Genomic DNA, 15,891 nt, shown 5'->3' with positions numbered 1-15,891 from the left:
CAGGTATAATAGGGTGTTATATTATTAGAGCAAAACAAAATATAATTAACAATCTCACGCACCTAACTATACCTTGATAACCAAGGAAGATTAAAACAAATAAGAGGTTGTCTGTTTCTTGTGATTTATGGCTTTTTAGTACAGTAAAACAGAGTTATAATTCCTCTCTACCCTTTTTATATGCTCAATATTGAAATATAGCCTCTTACCAAGCACGGTTGGCATTATTAGTCCAGGTTGTTTATTCCTGCCCAATCCTCCTCCACTCCTCCCCTCCCTCCTTTTCTCTCAATCCTTATTTCATTTGCTCTCCTCCTGCTGATTTACCTCCCAGACCTCTATTTATCCAGCACTAACAAATTGGGTTATCATGCTCCACCACTCCCCTATTACTTCTCTACCTCATCTACCCTTTACCTGCCTTCCCTTTCTCCTCTCACCACCCCCTCATTCTTCTCTCCGTCTCCCCCCGCCTAGCCTTGGCAGCTGACTTATGAGATTCCATGTCAAAGTGAGAGATGGTGTCTGCCATAGAGGATATGTGTGTGGTTTAAGCTGTATTTGTGTTGAGGTCCTGTATGAGTGTGCATACTATATGGGTGGAGGAATCGTGCTCCTGCCTCGTTGTTCCGCATCATTGCTGCCTCCTCTGGCTGTGACTGTATGACAGGTGGCTGGTCTATGACAGGTTGCGGACAAGTGTGTGCACGTGTGTGTAACCTATTGCACAAATCCAATAATAGACTTTGAGACGTGATTTATTAAATATACCAGCAGAATCCTCGTAGCATTTGAATACTGGAAGCAAATATATGGTGTGTTTTGTGCCTGGTACTGTGTGGTGAAATGTTGATGTAATGTGTATTGTTTTTGTGTGTGTAAGGCTGAACCCTCACTGTCAGACAACTGGTTTTATCTATACAGGGCTTTACAAGCTAATGTGGATTTGACATTTAAATTTGGGCGACAGAGTGGGTGTGAAAGGCCAAGAGCAGCTGCTTACAGAAGCCATTCAGCAAAGTGTACCAAGCTTTAACTACAGATAAAGGCTTTCTCAAGAAGCCTTAAAGTCAAGGGGTACTCGCGTACAGAAAGTGTAGAAATATGAAGTGAACCCCTTTCACATCCTCCCCACTTGTGGGAGCTGTTGGTTCTAAGTGCATAACCGTAACAAATTCTGTCTACAAAGCATTATTTTTTTCTCAGGGTAGTTAGAAACGCTTTGTAATGTTTATTTGTATTATTATTTGTCCAGCCCAAATGTTGCTTAATATGTTGTTTAAATAATCTGTACTACATATGGGGGTTTCTTTCCACCAAAACACTATGGGTGTCCTTGAGGTCTAATAAATATGTTAATTACGTATTTCAATTCTTGTAAAATATTTACACACCCGCTCACTTCATAACACTACTGGTCATAAATCCTAATAGGATACATTGAAAGGTCCCATATTCTCATAAAATGTTAGATTAGTAGATTTCCATATCATTTTGATTATAAAGCAGGTCAATGTGCACATAGTCTATATTCAGAATGCAATATCAGTGCAGCGACGATGAGTGGCAGATGCAAAAGACCTTGAAACACTGACCAATCAAAGCATACAGGGTTTTTCAGGAGAGGGCTTAAAGAGACGGCTAAAACAGAGGATTTCAGACAGACGGTGAATACAGGTATATTCAGACAGGCATTATGAGAAAAATAATGTGCATTAAAACATGTAAACATGTTCCAAAATAGTATAAAAAAAAGGTATCAACATTAAGATGAGAATTATATGTTCCCTTTAATGACCTGCTCCTAGAGGGTGCATTTTTCACTAGAGGAAAACAGCAGAAAGTCTATGGATCATCTGTGTTGGACAAGCTGTTTAAAACTATTTCTGTGAAAACAAATTTTTGTCCCTTGCCTGGTGGTCTCATCTGCTGATGAAGACCATAAGATGTGGTTGAAAGTGCCAGAAAACAATAGTAAGAAGACTTTGAGTTAAAGTTATTCTCTTAAACTGAATCTGTTTTTTGTTTTACAAATAGTAAAAAAATATAATTCATGGTATGAAAAAACAAAAAATGGACGCTATAAAGTAGTTCACAGTTGCTGAGGGCAGTATCACTAATTAGTGCTTTACAGCATGGAGACATGGCTCTAGCAATCTTTGTGGTGGTAATATTTTTTGTTGCAAAACATTGTGTTGATTATAATCAAGACCATCTTTTGGATGTAAAAAATCCTTAAGATGACATATAAAGTGGAACTGGAGGTTCCCATGATATATAATACTTAGTTTTTGTATTTTGCAAAAAAACAAAGTTAAAGAATCAAATACTGACACCCATGCTGGCACAGATGGCACAGGACTCACCTGCCTCTGCAGGGCCACTGCAGTTCAACACAATTGATGTCAGTGAGGGATTGTGTCATTGCACTATCCTTTTGATAGTTAGAGCAAAGGGCATGCTTTCTTTCCAGCTGTGGTTTAACTGCAGTGTCCAGTATTCATGTGTTGAAAGCTGGTATGGCTGGTTATTCTTGCTTGGTTATGAAAGAGATTTTCAGCAAATCTATGCTGTACATTGTATTATCACCTTGCATTGGGTGTGTCTGTAAAGGGGAGACTGGTGGGTAGGTATAGAATCCATTTTGATTCAGATAGGTCAAGGGACCCCTTTGAAAATGACAGTGACAGTAAATCCTATCTTAAAATTTATCCTAACTTGGGAGCAGTCCCTAGCCAATTTCCTGACAAGTTAGCATGAAATGGTACCAATGGATGCTATTAGTTGTCTAGTTTAATGATACCAACATCTTCTATTTAGCTTTAAAAAAGAGTACGCTATGGCCTTTGAAGAGCAGTCCTGCAGGTCACTTAGGGTCAATTGATCTCATGGTTTTTTTCTGAAGTGATATCAGATTGTAGGTGCAACCGGCATCCCAAAGATGATTGTTCATTTCTGGATTAAGGTGAACTTTCATTTTGATTATGAGAGGGCCTCAGCCTGATCAAACAAAGGGAAAGACTAGGCCCAAAAGCCTGGTAGCCTTTGTCCCTGAGCGCATGGTCAGAGACAAAGGCCTGCCATGCAACTCTCCCCCAACAGGTCACACCCAGGTATGAACTCTCCAAGGGACCCCCAAACTGTTAGTCTATTGGCTGACCTGACCTCTCGTGATGACATCACCAGCGAGTCTATAAAACTGTAGGACACTTCCTGCTCTCTCTCTTTCTTGGACGCTCTTTTCTTAGATTCACTCAACTCGATGCTCTCCTGCTGGATCCAGGGACCAGCTGCCAGCTGTCCCTGGATCCCTGAACATGGCATGTATGGAATAGGATCCTCAGCCAGGTTAACCAACTCAACTGAGCAGAACAAAGAGCGATCTGATTCCTCTTTTGTCTCAGAGCAAACAACAGGACAATAACCTTTCTTAAACTAGCTTCATTCAAAAGGACCAGCCACTGGCATCGAAGCAACGCAACTTATCTTTCCCATCTCATGGACTAGTAACTAATCACCAACTGGGCATTACTACATTTTATAAGACTGTATAACCGGATAGGCAGAACTGTGACTTTGTTATAACCTGAATTATAACTTCTGAGGTCTTCAGCCTGCTGGCTTTTGTGTGACTCAAATGTTCACACCATCTCTGCAGGGGTCCAAGCCCTACACCTCTCCTCTTTGTTTCACACACAAACACACACACACACAAACACATTTGCTGTTAGCGTTAGTTAGTTTATTGTGTTTTGTTTGTTGCATTTATTAATTTGTTAATAAATGTTTGTGTTTACAATATGTCTGTTTATTTAATATTGCACAGAGATGAATGAGCCAGCCTCTACTAAGAAAATAACCTTTAAATCCTTCAACCTAAACTATTACATTTATTGGTGTTCAATCCTTAATTAGTAGTTTGATATACTTAATGAGACTTTTACATTAGTTGTCACTCCGTCTATGACGGTGGTGCCCCGATGAACTCTGGTTTACCCAGGGTAATTTTTTATTATTATTATATATATATTATTATAGTTATTGGTGATAGCTTATATTTACTTGATTAATGATTGAGATTAGATTAGATTTAGAATACTCAATCTCAATCTGAACATGAGTCAATGCCCTACATTTAATTGGTTCTCCCTGTGAAGTTTTTAATGAATTAAAGTTATTCATTTTTAGTAAAAATTTTTTCTTAATTTTCTTTTTCAAATATTTCATTTGATAGTCACAAACTTTGATCCAATTAACATATAGTACCTACAAGATCATTCAAATGAAGACTGATTTGAATTGATGATTTTGCCAACCCAGTGATAGTAGCCCGTGAGGGATCATACTATTGTTGCTGCACAAACAACTGCTACTAATAGGTTAGAATAGATACACAGAGGGTGGTTGGACCTCAGAGGCAAAAGTTAATGGAAGAGGAGAAATCTGCTCAATATATACTGTTTGACACAGTCACGATGGGAGACTGAAGAATTAACATACCTGCAAGTTTCCAATTTACCAGTAAGATTTCACTGATGGCTTTTAAAGCAGTGCTGGAGCACACAACTCTCAATCCTCCATGGGTGCAGCTTAATTTCGTTGGGCCAGGCCTTTTTTATTCCAGAGTTGAGTTTGAAAAATAAAGGTGATTGGCCTTACTCCAACAAAGCCTCTACGCTTTCAGAACATTCTGCCAGAGGACAGATCAATTGTGCTGAATCAATACATTCTTTTAAGTTAGTTTGAGAAACTTCTGTAGCCTGACAAGTTGTTCTAACCCAGACCAACACGTCTTTTATTCTATCTACTCTTGTGTAATTTCTCAACCGTTTGCAGTGTGCAAATGAAACTTTCCCTGTACTCTCTTCACACACTTTATAGCATTTAAAACAAGGTGTTTTTAATCAGTTTATTTATTTAATTATATTATGTTAGTTACATTGTGACTGTAATAATGCCACACAAGTGGTTTATAATAGCAATTAAACAATCTTTTACCTTTTAATAGTAAAGCTTCATTAATTTATAAATTGGGCCTGTGGATTCTCTGTGGATAGGAAGTGGCTGACTGGGTGTTAAAGCTGTTTATCACAGGTTGGCTCAGCAATCAGTCAGTCCATAAAGAATGAACAGATGTTGTTTTACATGCTCGTAAAGTAAACTGGAAACAGGAAATCGGATCGCAAGACTGTTACTGAAACTTTATCTCATTATGATCCACATCAAGCAAAGCAAACAATGACCGATAATTAATAAATACATTCAGTTAACTTTTCAGCAAAAATGTATGCAACTTAAAAACAGTCAAAACAAGAACATGTGCTATTGTTGCAGGCAGGAACATTATGTTCATATTAATTTGCCCATCACAGTAAAATATTAGCTCCATTTGCTGTAACTCCCTTTTTTCATTCTTTTTTTTTTGATGCATGAAAGTGAAGGGGTGTATGCAGGGGAAAAAAGAAGCCACCTGCTGCAGGCTTTACTCTCCCATCTGCCGAACTTCCCTTCTCAGGACCTTGGAGGTATTTGCAGATATGTGTGGGCAAACAAAGCACTTATAATGATAATTACACATTCCCAAATGTTTGATTTATTTCATCTCTCCTAATTTATTTGTGCTTGGTGCTGCTGCATATGCTGCATATTGAAGTTTAAACCCCTTTCACTCTTAATGAATGATAATAGATAGCGCGACATGAGGCTTTGACTTAGGCTATTGAATTTAATTAATTGAATGAACAAGAGCCAAGAGGTATGCTAATGGTGATTGATTGAAGGTCTTTAAAAACTTAAAATGTGTTAAAGAAAAAGGACTTTTCTGACAATGGCTGTATTTTTGGACTGAACTAATCTGAATTGTGGTGTTAGCTCTGCATAAACTGCATGGCTGCCAATCTAACTGGCAAATAATGATTCATGGACATAAATAATGGCACTTCAGGCAGGCATGTTCATGTTAGTGGGTGTTCATGTGTTACATATTACTGTTATGTCCTCTCGCTTAGACTACTATAATTCCCTGTATAATGAGAACAGTTGATCAGACGTCCTTGTCCTGCTTTGCAACCGGTCCAGAATGCTGCAGCCAGACTCTTGAGGAGGGACCATACAACCCCTATTGTGGTCTCCCTCCACTGGCTGCCAGTAAATTTCCAAATTGATTTTAAGGTTCCCCTGTATGTCTATGAAGCCCTGAACATTCTCCAAGTTCCTTAGGTCCTGGCTGTCCTACGCTCTTTTTGACTATGCATTTGAGCTGAATATGTTTTTTTCGCATTTGTACCTGTGTGCATTGTTGTTAAGGTCTCGTTCTTGTTTGATTTTAGCTACCTGCTCAGGGGCCTCGTATAAATGCTGCACACATGAACAGGTTGCACACAAACCATTCCAGTTAATTTGATATGTGTAGACTATGAAGCATAGACTGTATGATGAATGGACGGAGCTACGGTGACGTCACTTATAGATTTGCGAACCTCCAAAAAGAAACAGCCCCGGACGCTGCCATCTTCTTTTTTCTATGTCTACGTGGCGCTGCCATCTTTAAGTTCTGCAACCGTGGAAAGGAAAGGGAGTAGCTTAGGGGGACGAGGGTGAATCAATCGGATCCTGGGCTGGACCTCACGAGGGGTCCATATGCCCGCCCACTTTTATCAGCAACCTGACATGTCTGAGCCGCTGCTGACAACATTAGCTTGGATAATCGGAGGTAAGCTGTACAGCTAACTCAACCCTCATTACTTTAGTAGTACTACGTTTGATAAACGTGAAAAATAACCGTTAACCTTGTGTTGTTATTGTAGAGTAAGACTCAAGATATCAGCAGATGAAATTAGCTAATTTAACTAGTTTACACCACAGAATACTGTCTGAGTACAGCTCAGCATTATGTGAGTGTTTTTTTTACAAGTCCTTTCAACTGCTTTATGAATATTGTTAATGACATTAAAACATTTTTAACCAAGAAGCGATTGATATTAATCTTTTGTTTCAGGAATAAAAACAGGGCGGACAGTCACCATGGCATGTAAACCCGCTCTATGTGAGTAATAAGTTACATTTCTATTGCCATTTATTGTAAAACAGTACAGCAGTCATTTTATTATAATTAAGGCTTTTCCTCGACAGCCTACAATATGATCCATTTCTCACTATTACAATGTTTTCTGTCCATCCAGCCAGTGTGTGGATTATAGGAGACTATGTCCGGTGATGGGCTGACAGAGCTACAGCGAACAGGGGAACAGCCTTGGCTTTGAGGGAGCTGACATACCTCATATTGTATTTACTGTATGTATTTTTTTACATAGATACACTTGAATGTACATTTTGCACTGAACTAATTATTTATTAATTACATTCTTCGGTACACATTCAAGTATTATCTTCACAGGGTTTACGTGGATAATAAACTGTAATTATTTAAATTAATTCAGATTTTATTGTGCAATAAAAGTTCTTTTGAAGGTCTTGCCAAAAGTCTGTTGATGTTTTTTATGGTGCAGATCTGGTATGAATTTTAACATTAGCAACATGTACGGTATTGTAATCAGACAAGAACACATTGATAAAAGTTTTTGCCAACTTGTAATCAGTTACAATGCTCTTTATACAGTATGTTAGCTGTTATCAACATTATAGAAATGTGTCTTGTGATTAACCAAGCAAGAGTACAGTACTGTAAAATCACAGCAGGAAAACAGAAAACTAGGATCATCATTTCTTACATGTTTCAATCACAATAACTATGGATATGAATAATAGTATTGTGCACATTAAGAGAATAATAAATAAATTGCAAAAACTGCAGTGGGTGATTTAAAGAGCTCACAACATTAACAGAGCCTGGTGAGCATCAGTTATTTGGTGATGAAACTCCTTCACAATAAAACATTTTTTTCTTGTGAAGCATACAGTGAATGCAACTTGCATTTCATCGTGCAACCCTGTGTTGTAGAGTGATGTATAAATGACTATCCATTTATCATCACCACACGTTTGAGAACTAAAAATGTTGTCCATGCAGTCGCCCTTCTCTGCAACCAGATGAATGACACCAAATATGCCCCTCGACAGATGAGCTCCTTCTTCTGTTGGCACCGGTCACTCACTTTTCTCTGTGTGGAGACCCTTTACAGATGTAGCAAAAAGACAAACATCAAATCAATAAATGATACCATATAAAATAAAGAAATACCTCAAACATTACCAAATGTTAGTTTTTACATTCACCACTAAGTATTGATAGATTTACTGTGTAATTAGTGCATCATAATGCATGTCTACCTTCTTGTCTAGGAAGAACCAATCCCCCTCAGAGTGTGTCCTGCACAGACCTGACGTGTCTGGTAGGTCCAGTTGTCTCCTCATGCTCACCAACCACTGAATCAGCCTGCCACCATCACCTGAAGGAAATCTGTTTGAAAAAACATGTTTACTGTTGTGCTTTCAGACTCTTCATTATAGTATAACGTGTATATTCACATTAGGTTTTTTCTCACTAACATGTGACCACATCTGCACTAGCATCTGCAATGAATATGAGGATTGTTTATCACAGTTGCATATCACAAAATGGTGTGCATATAAACTGTATTAACTAACAACTTACTACATCTGCAATATGCATCTGCTATTACATTGAACTTGTTTATGTTTATTTAAGACGTTAAAAATGCATATACATTTATTTAAGCACTTTAATACATCATATATATGTGACAGATTCAGCTATACAGGCTCATTTTAATTTGCAAAACATTAACAACAGCGCATAGTGCCCGAGAAATAGCAACACTATGCAAAAGTTACCGACAACAAGCAGCTATTAGCACATAAATGATGACGCTAATATCAGGTTAACATTAGCGCTAGCTTGGTGAAGAACGTGAATCCCTGTTAACTGGGATATTAGCTGGCATGCTGAGTTTGGTTAGCGAGAGTTAAGGTTTAAAATAATCTGTAACGTTACTTACCGGATAAACTGAACAGCAGGCTGCTTGGAGTGTGTTTAGTTCAACAGGTTAAACTGCAAACAAACTGCAAACACCGAAGAACAACATCACGGCTTTAGGTTTCCACGGCTGAGGTTTGAGATTCAAGATCTCCAAGGCCTGTCAATCACAAGTAGGCCACACCCCCAATACATCTCCTGCTTTATCGGCTATTTCACTCAAACTGGGACTGAATTTGAAAAAAAATGAACACCAGTGACTATTGTAGCAAGTTAGAAGTTAATTATTTTCACCGTTCACTTGAATGCAACCGGATGTCTTCTGCAACCCATGTATCGCCCCCTGCCGGCCACTGGCTAGAATACAGGCTTCAGGCACTTCTGCGTTGGTTTCCTTCTTCAGACTCGGTCGCTCCGTCCATTCATTATACAGTCTATGGTATGAAGTGGTCTATGAAAAACCAGTATGTCTTGCTCATACACAATAATAGTTTGGTCATTTAGATGGATAATGTTTAACATCAGCAGATGGACGGGCAGTGGTAACTAATTGATGAAATCATCATTGGTTATACAAATGTGTTTTATGAACTCACTGCATTTACCACAGCAGCAAAATGATGGCACTCGCTACATTTTCTTTTGTTTGTGACTCACTGCTATGACCACCAAACTTTCTAACCTACTCGTACAATTTCCATTTCATAAACATTACTTTTCTTGGTCTTCCTCTTGTTGTTGCCGTCAACCACTGATCAGGCTAATTTCTATGCATCAGTATTCATATGATGCTTTGCATTAACTCTTTTTGCATGTGCACACACTTCCACATGGATTTGGGATTCATAAAAGCAAAATGCACACTGGCAGGCGTACACAAGGTTTCATAAATCATAATTTTTTTGGTGTACATACATTTACTCATTTAAACATACACAAGCATTTAATATGTAATCCATGCACAGTTTTAGATATGATGCCCCTGGTTTGCACACACTTAGTGGAGCAGTCCATTTATCTCATGGTTATCTCTATAAACAGATATCTGCATATGAATGCAGAATCTATAGACAACACGACAAGATTTTGGTATCAGAAGTGTTCTGATCTCTGCTTGTAGTGCGAATAGCATTGACTAATCATGTTTGAGTGGGCTTTTGTTGCCTGCAGGTAAACAGTCCAGCAAAAGAGGTGGAATGCATTGACCGAAATCTTTTATAAGCCTTTTATTAGCTTTAATTATGTATTTATCTGCATTCATGTGCCACTAATCAAACATGACATACGGAAGAGGAAGTCTTGGCCTGTATATCAGCTGACTTCACCGGAAACCCCTGAAATTTTGTCTGTTGCCCTGAGAGGCTAAAATGTCATCAGACTGATAAGTGATGGGTTGAAAGATTGATCGATTGGTTTGTGCACAGACAGAAACTCAGCAAATTAACTGTATTGTGTTTTGCATGCAGTATGATAGACCAGTTGCCAGAGAAAACAAATCGGGTGAACTTCTACTTATGTTTTAGGGTTACCAATGTTAATTTAAAAAAATGTTTCCATTTCATTTTGAAATTCAAGCAAAAACTGTTGAATTAGTTTGTCAGTTCAATCAAATGCTTTAATTTGCATCCACTGAGGCTGGCCCCCTGGTGTCCTCCCAATGAGGTATCCAGTTATGCTTACTGATTTTTGGATTTTACGCTGGGGATCTAAATGCAGTTTGTCAGGACAAACTAATCCCTTTTCTTCCTGTTTGTGATAGCTTCTCTTTTGAATGAAGTGACACTGACACAATGATTGATAGCACAAGGTTTCATATGATTATTGTACATTATGCAAGGATGCTGGATTGCTTAAGTTCTTGTTTGATGAAATGACAACATAGACGCACTAGATCTTCTTACAAAGGCAGGATCTAAATTATATGATCCACCAAATGAAAACAAAATGGAAAAATAGCATTTTTGAATTTATTATTTCACTTTCACAGCTCAGTGCCTGCACATGAGCCTAGGTCTAACTCTTGTTATATCGCTGTATGGAAAGATTACTTTCAACAAATTAAATTATTGCTGCAGAAAAATATTTTTTTGAGCAGCATGGTAACTCATGAAAACAGGGAAACTGTGAGTCTTTTTCTAAAACATAATAAATGTCAGTGTCTACATGCAACAGCACCTTAGAATAGCATTGGGAAAATGTTCCCATCTCTTTACAACAATACAAGATATTCAGACTAGAAATAAAGCAAATCTAGTACTGTTGAGTAGACATGTGTCAACAAGGCACAGTAGTGTTCACACAGATATGTAGCTATGCACAAGATTCCCCTACATGTAAACCTCCCCAACACACACATACAACTTTCAAAGGATCGTACAAGCAGCCTCAGACTCACCTAGAACTGGGACTGATGTTCCCTGCTGATCTGCGTGCACATGCTTTACTTAATCAGTGTGTGTATTTGTACAACAAAGCCTTAGAGTCCACAAGTCTTGTGTGTGTGAGTGTGTGTTTGCGTCGACATGTGACGTCTGTTGTGGATATTTTTGGACTGCCAAGTAGGTCTAACGTGAGGAAATAACAGTCGGAAAGAAAAAAGGAGGGAGTCGGAAAAGTCTGCACATCCCGCCCCACCCATCCATTAAAAGGTAAAACCTGCACTCCTCTCCACATGCCGAGGGGTAATAGGGGTCCAAATATGCCTCAGGCGAGCCAGCAAAAGAAGTACGAGCATTAACTGACAAAGGCATAAACACAAACACACACACACACACACACACCTGCAGGGAGATTTGCACGCACAAGCCGCAGACTCCTAACAAGGGACACAATCTGGTCAGGGATCCCATTAATGGATGGAAAGAGAAAAGAGGAGGCGGAGAAATCTGGCACGATGCTAAACAGTGTCTACTCTCTCCCTCTCCGTTTACCAGCCTGTGACTCTATCTATCTATCTATCTATCTATGTATCTATGTATCTATCTATCTATCTATCTATCTATCTATCTGTATGTCTGTCTGTATGTCTGTACTATATATCTAGACTATATATATACATACAGTAGTTTCCTTTTGTGAGACAGATGGAGGCAAATGTGAAGCTCAATCAAACAGCCCTGCTGATGTTATCAAAAGTGACTCTGGAATGTGTCATTCAGAAAGACATGAAATTTAAATCACCACCCTGGAGCCATTTTTTCCAGCATTTGCAGCAATCATCTTATAAATCTGCCTGCTGCTGTTTCAGAGCAATTGCAGACTTCTGAATTTATCATGTATCAGCCATGAAGTTAAATATAATCCTACAAGTTGGGGATCAAACAGTTGTCAAATACTGGTACTGAGAGGTTCAATTTGTTACATTTGGCAATTCAAAGTCTGCAGCGTTTCCCTGAGAATGTTATCCTTTGCCGGGACAAAAAACATCTCGAACTGTATTTTATTTGCTCTGATCTTAACTGCCTGTTTTCTACTCTGCAGTTTTATAGTTTTTATTTGTAAGGCACTTTGTTACTTTGTGCTGCACACTTAATAACTGAAGTGGTCTGAAGTTGATCTGCTTCAAATAGCTGACGGGCAATAGGAGCCAATTTCTTTCTAGTGTGTCTTGACTGGTTAAAACATATTATTGCATGGTGTGTTGTGGCTGGAAATGTCATTATGTGTGCCCCAACCTGGGCTCCAACTCATTTTGTTCTCACCAGTCTTCAGCTGGCAGGGTAAACTAAACACAGCTGTCCGTGTACCAATATCCAACATACAGTATATCCAAAAACCCAAACTATCCCTTTTAATGCATTGTTAACTTAATCTTCCATCTTAGCAAATTCAGGCCCTGTAATGTAGTATTGAGATAAACATATCAATTGAAAATTATGTGCATGGATGATCAAATGTTTTTGCTGATTTCATGTAGACTGACAGATTTTTTTTTTTTTTGTTGGCTGTTGTCAAGAAAACATTCCCATCACATTGGTAGTAGGAGACATAAACCTCCTCCAAATACATTTGATCAAATATTGGTCCAGTGTATGGGCAAAACATACCATGATCCCACTTCAGATGTAGCTTTTGGTAATATAAACACAACAGTTGTGAGAAAAAAATAGTGTTTACCTAATTATTTCCAAATGCAGTGGCATATTTAGTAGTGGCTGTACTGATGGAATGAAGGTTTCTCTGGTGACCAATCGGCAGTAGAATGCCAGACAAGTCAATAAATCAGTCGAAACTAGGAAACTACAGCAGCTGTATATAATTTATAGCTTATTGTCGGCTGTGTCCTTTACAGGGTTATATTTTATGGGAGTCTGACTTTGTATTTGTATGATACAACCTTGATCAAATATTAAAATCAGTCATCCAACACGAGGACTTGTAATTGCCCACTGTCTCATTTGAAAACTGCGCACAATGCACATGACATGCATGCGTGTGGTGTTGGCAGTGCCATCAAAGCCTTGAAGCATCCTTTCATTTGTGGCACAAGGATTTGTGCAGTCAAGCAGTTCATCACCCAAAGGCAAAAACAGCAGTTATTGAATTTATTCATTCTACACAAGGGTATCAACACCATTCTTAAGATAAGAGTAGCACAACTGACTGCACACCAGTGACAAAGCACAACTTGGGTTTATGGAGTAGTCTGGTCATCATTGAGGCAGGCCACACATTATGCACTTCTTCCTTACGTGCATCGACTATGTTGGCAGATTTATATTAGATAAATGCTTCATGTTTATCTCCTGCTCATCAGTCCACATAGACCTGTTTATGAAATGCATTGTGGAAAAAAAATACATATTGTTTGGGTCAATGCAAGGTCTATCAGTCATATTATCTGTAAAAAACAAAAAGAAGTAAATAAATGGATTAAATAAACATAAAATTGGAAAATGTTAAAAAAAAAAAACATCTAAACTTGCATTTTTTATTCATTAAATCAATGTAAAAGTCAGATTTTGGACTTGTTATTTTTATTTTGTATCAATGGATCCCAACCCCTAGCTTAACTTGGGGCTGATTGGTTGGTATTGCTGCCCAAAGCATGTTGTTAAGCATGCTACTACTGTTGTTGTGAGCATGTTAGTAAACTTGAATTAGCACTTTTATAGTCTGACAGATCTGGCGTAGACTCCTCCAATGTGTCCCAAATTCATACTACATACCAATTATAAGCAGGGCTGTATTATGGTCATCCCGTGAGGCCCCTGATCACCTCTTTTGGAGGCTACCATCTTTCCTATATTGATGTCTTTCTTGCCTTCCGTCTCACAAAATCATCCACCAAATCATCAAAATCTGACAATGTCTTACACTATTTATAAAGTGACAATAAACTGAGAGACACAACACAACGGTGGCACCACTGCACTCTGAGACTTGTGAAATACTATTCTACCACAATGGACACAATAAGAGAGGACCAACTCAAAATTTAAAAAAAAAAAAGCAATCAAATAAACTGACGGTATTTTTGAAACAGCTTGGGGATGATCTTGATAAACAACATAAACAACAAAAAAAATTGGTGTCCAACTTTGATGTTTAATTTCCTGTTCACATAAAATGGGAAAGTACACTCATATTTGGTCATCTAACTGAAAAAAAACAGTATACTATAACAATAAGTATGAAGTAAATACTGCATAGAGTTAATATGTTATATTTTTGGGACAGACTGTTAGTCTGTTTCTACTGAATGCATGAAAGATGGGGCACTTGAAACATAAGCTTCAAAGAAAAACTGTGGGAGCTTTTCTAAAAATACAGAGAGCCTATATAGAATAAACGTTATGCCCTTTTATGTTGCATTATCAGTCAGGTAGAGTACCAAGCTACAGGGGATTTTCAATGATGGCAGTAGCATTAAAGTATAATTAAAGTATTACGTTAGTTTATACAGGAAATGTGAGGCTTTTACATTTAAACTGTGTCTGCGTTTGTGTCTTGAATCCCCCCTCAGCTTTAGTTCACACTGTGTACTTCTCTCCCAGAGTAATTTTCATAGGTGCCATTTACACTAGGGATGCTAGTGACACCGCAGTACTGAAATGGCAGATTTTGTCCTCATCACTTTTAAAAGCGTAACTTCTTAAACATGTTCTGAAAAATAGCTTGCACCAGTAAGCTATTACAATGTAAATATAGAAGAAACAAATGCCCATTGTCCAAAAAAGTAACAATAGCTATAAATAAAATTAAAAAAAATTACCCTATTGATCCTCAAGTGACCCAAAAAAATGAATGCAAACAGCTTACAACTTAGTCACACAGTTTCTTGTTTTCAGTTCTGTCTCTGTTAACAACCAGCAACACTGTTAAGTCGGGTTAGTGGCATTGAAGAGCAAAGTCTTCAGGCTCCTTTAGCTTCAGCAGATGATGCAGGGAAGACAACCAGCCTCAACTTGACTGAAGAGACCACAGACCTCAACGATCCTACAGCTATTGATAAGGAGGCAAAATTGCAGACTGCATTTAGAAGGTGGTGGTCTGATAGACCCCTTAATAAATCCAGACATTGGTTTTACAGATGACAGGAATTTGTCTGGGCTTTTGATGAATTGCTTGCTCCTGCTATTCACAGCACATTTTTTGTGAACAATGCCCAACATTGCCCCCACGATTTCCAGTGGTACTGCAACGTTTAGTCCGTATCGCTATGTATCAGCAAGCTTCCAGGATACATGTAGGAATACGGACGAGATGTACGCAGAGTACAGACAGAAGGCTCTATCCGTATGTATTTCTAATGTAGAGCATAAATTAGCCTTTAGTCATAATGAAATGGTGGAGACCTTGTTAAATGCTTCTTTATCATCTGAAATATTTTTTATAGTTTCTTTTTTTTCAGTGAAGTGTTCAGGCCCTCCAACCAAATTGTCACCTCTTTGGGCGAAGCAGGACAAGGACCATGTTGGTCTTTTTGGAATCAC

This window comes from Echiichthys vipera, assembly GCF_963691815.1.
Source record: "Echiichthys vipera genome assembly, chromosome: 13".
NCBI classification, from domain to species: domain Eukaryota; kingdom Metazoa; phylum Chordata; class Actinopteri; order Perciformes; family Trachinidae; genus Echiichthys; species Echiichthys vipera.
This window is presented reverse-complemented; position numbering follows the sequence as displayed.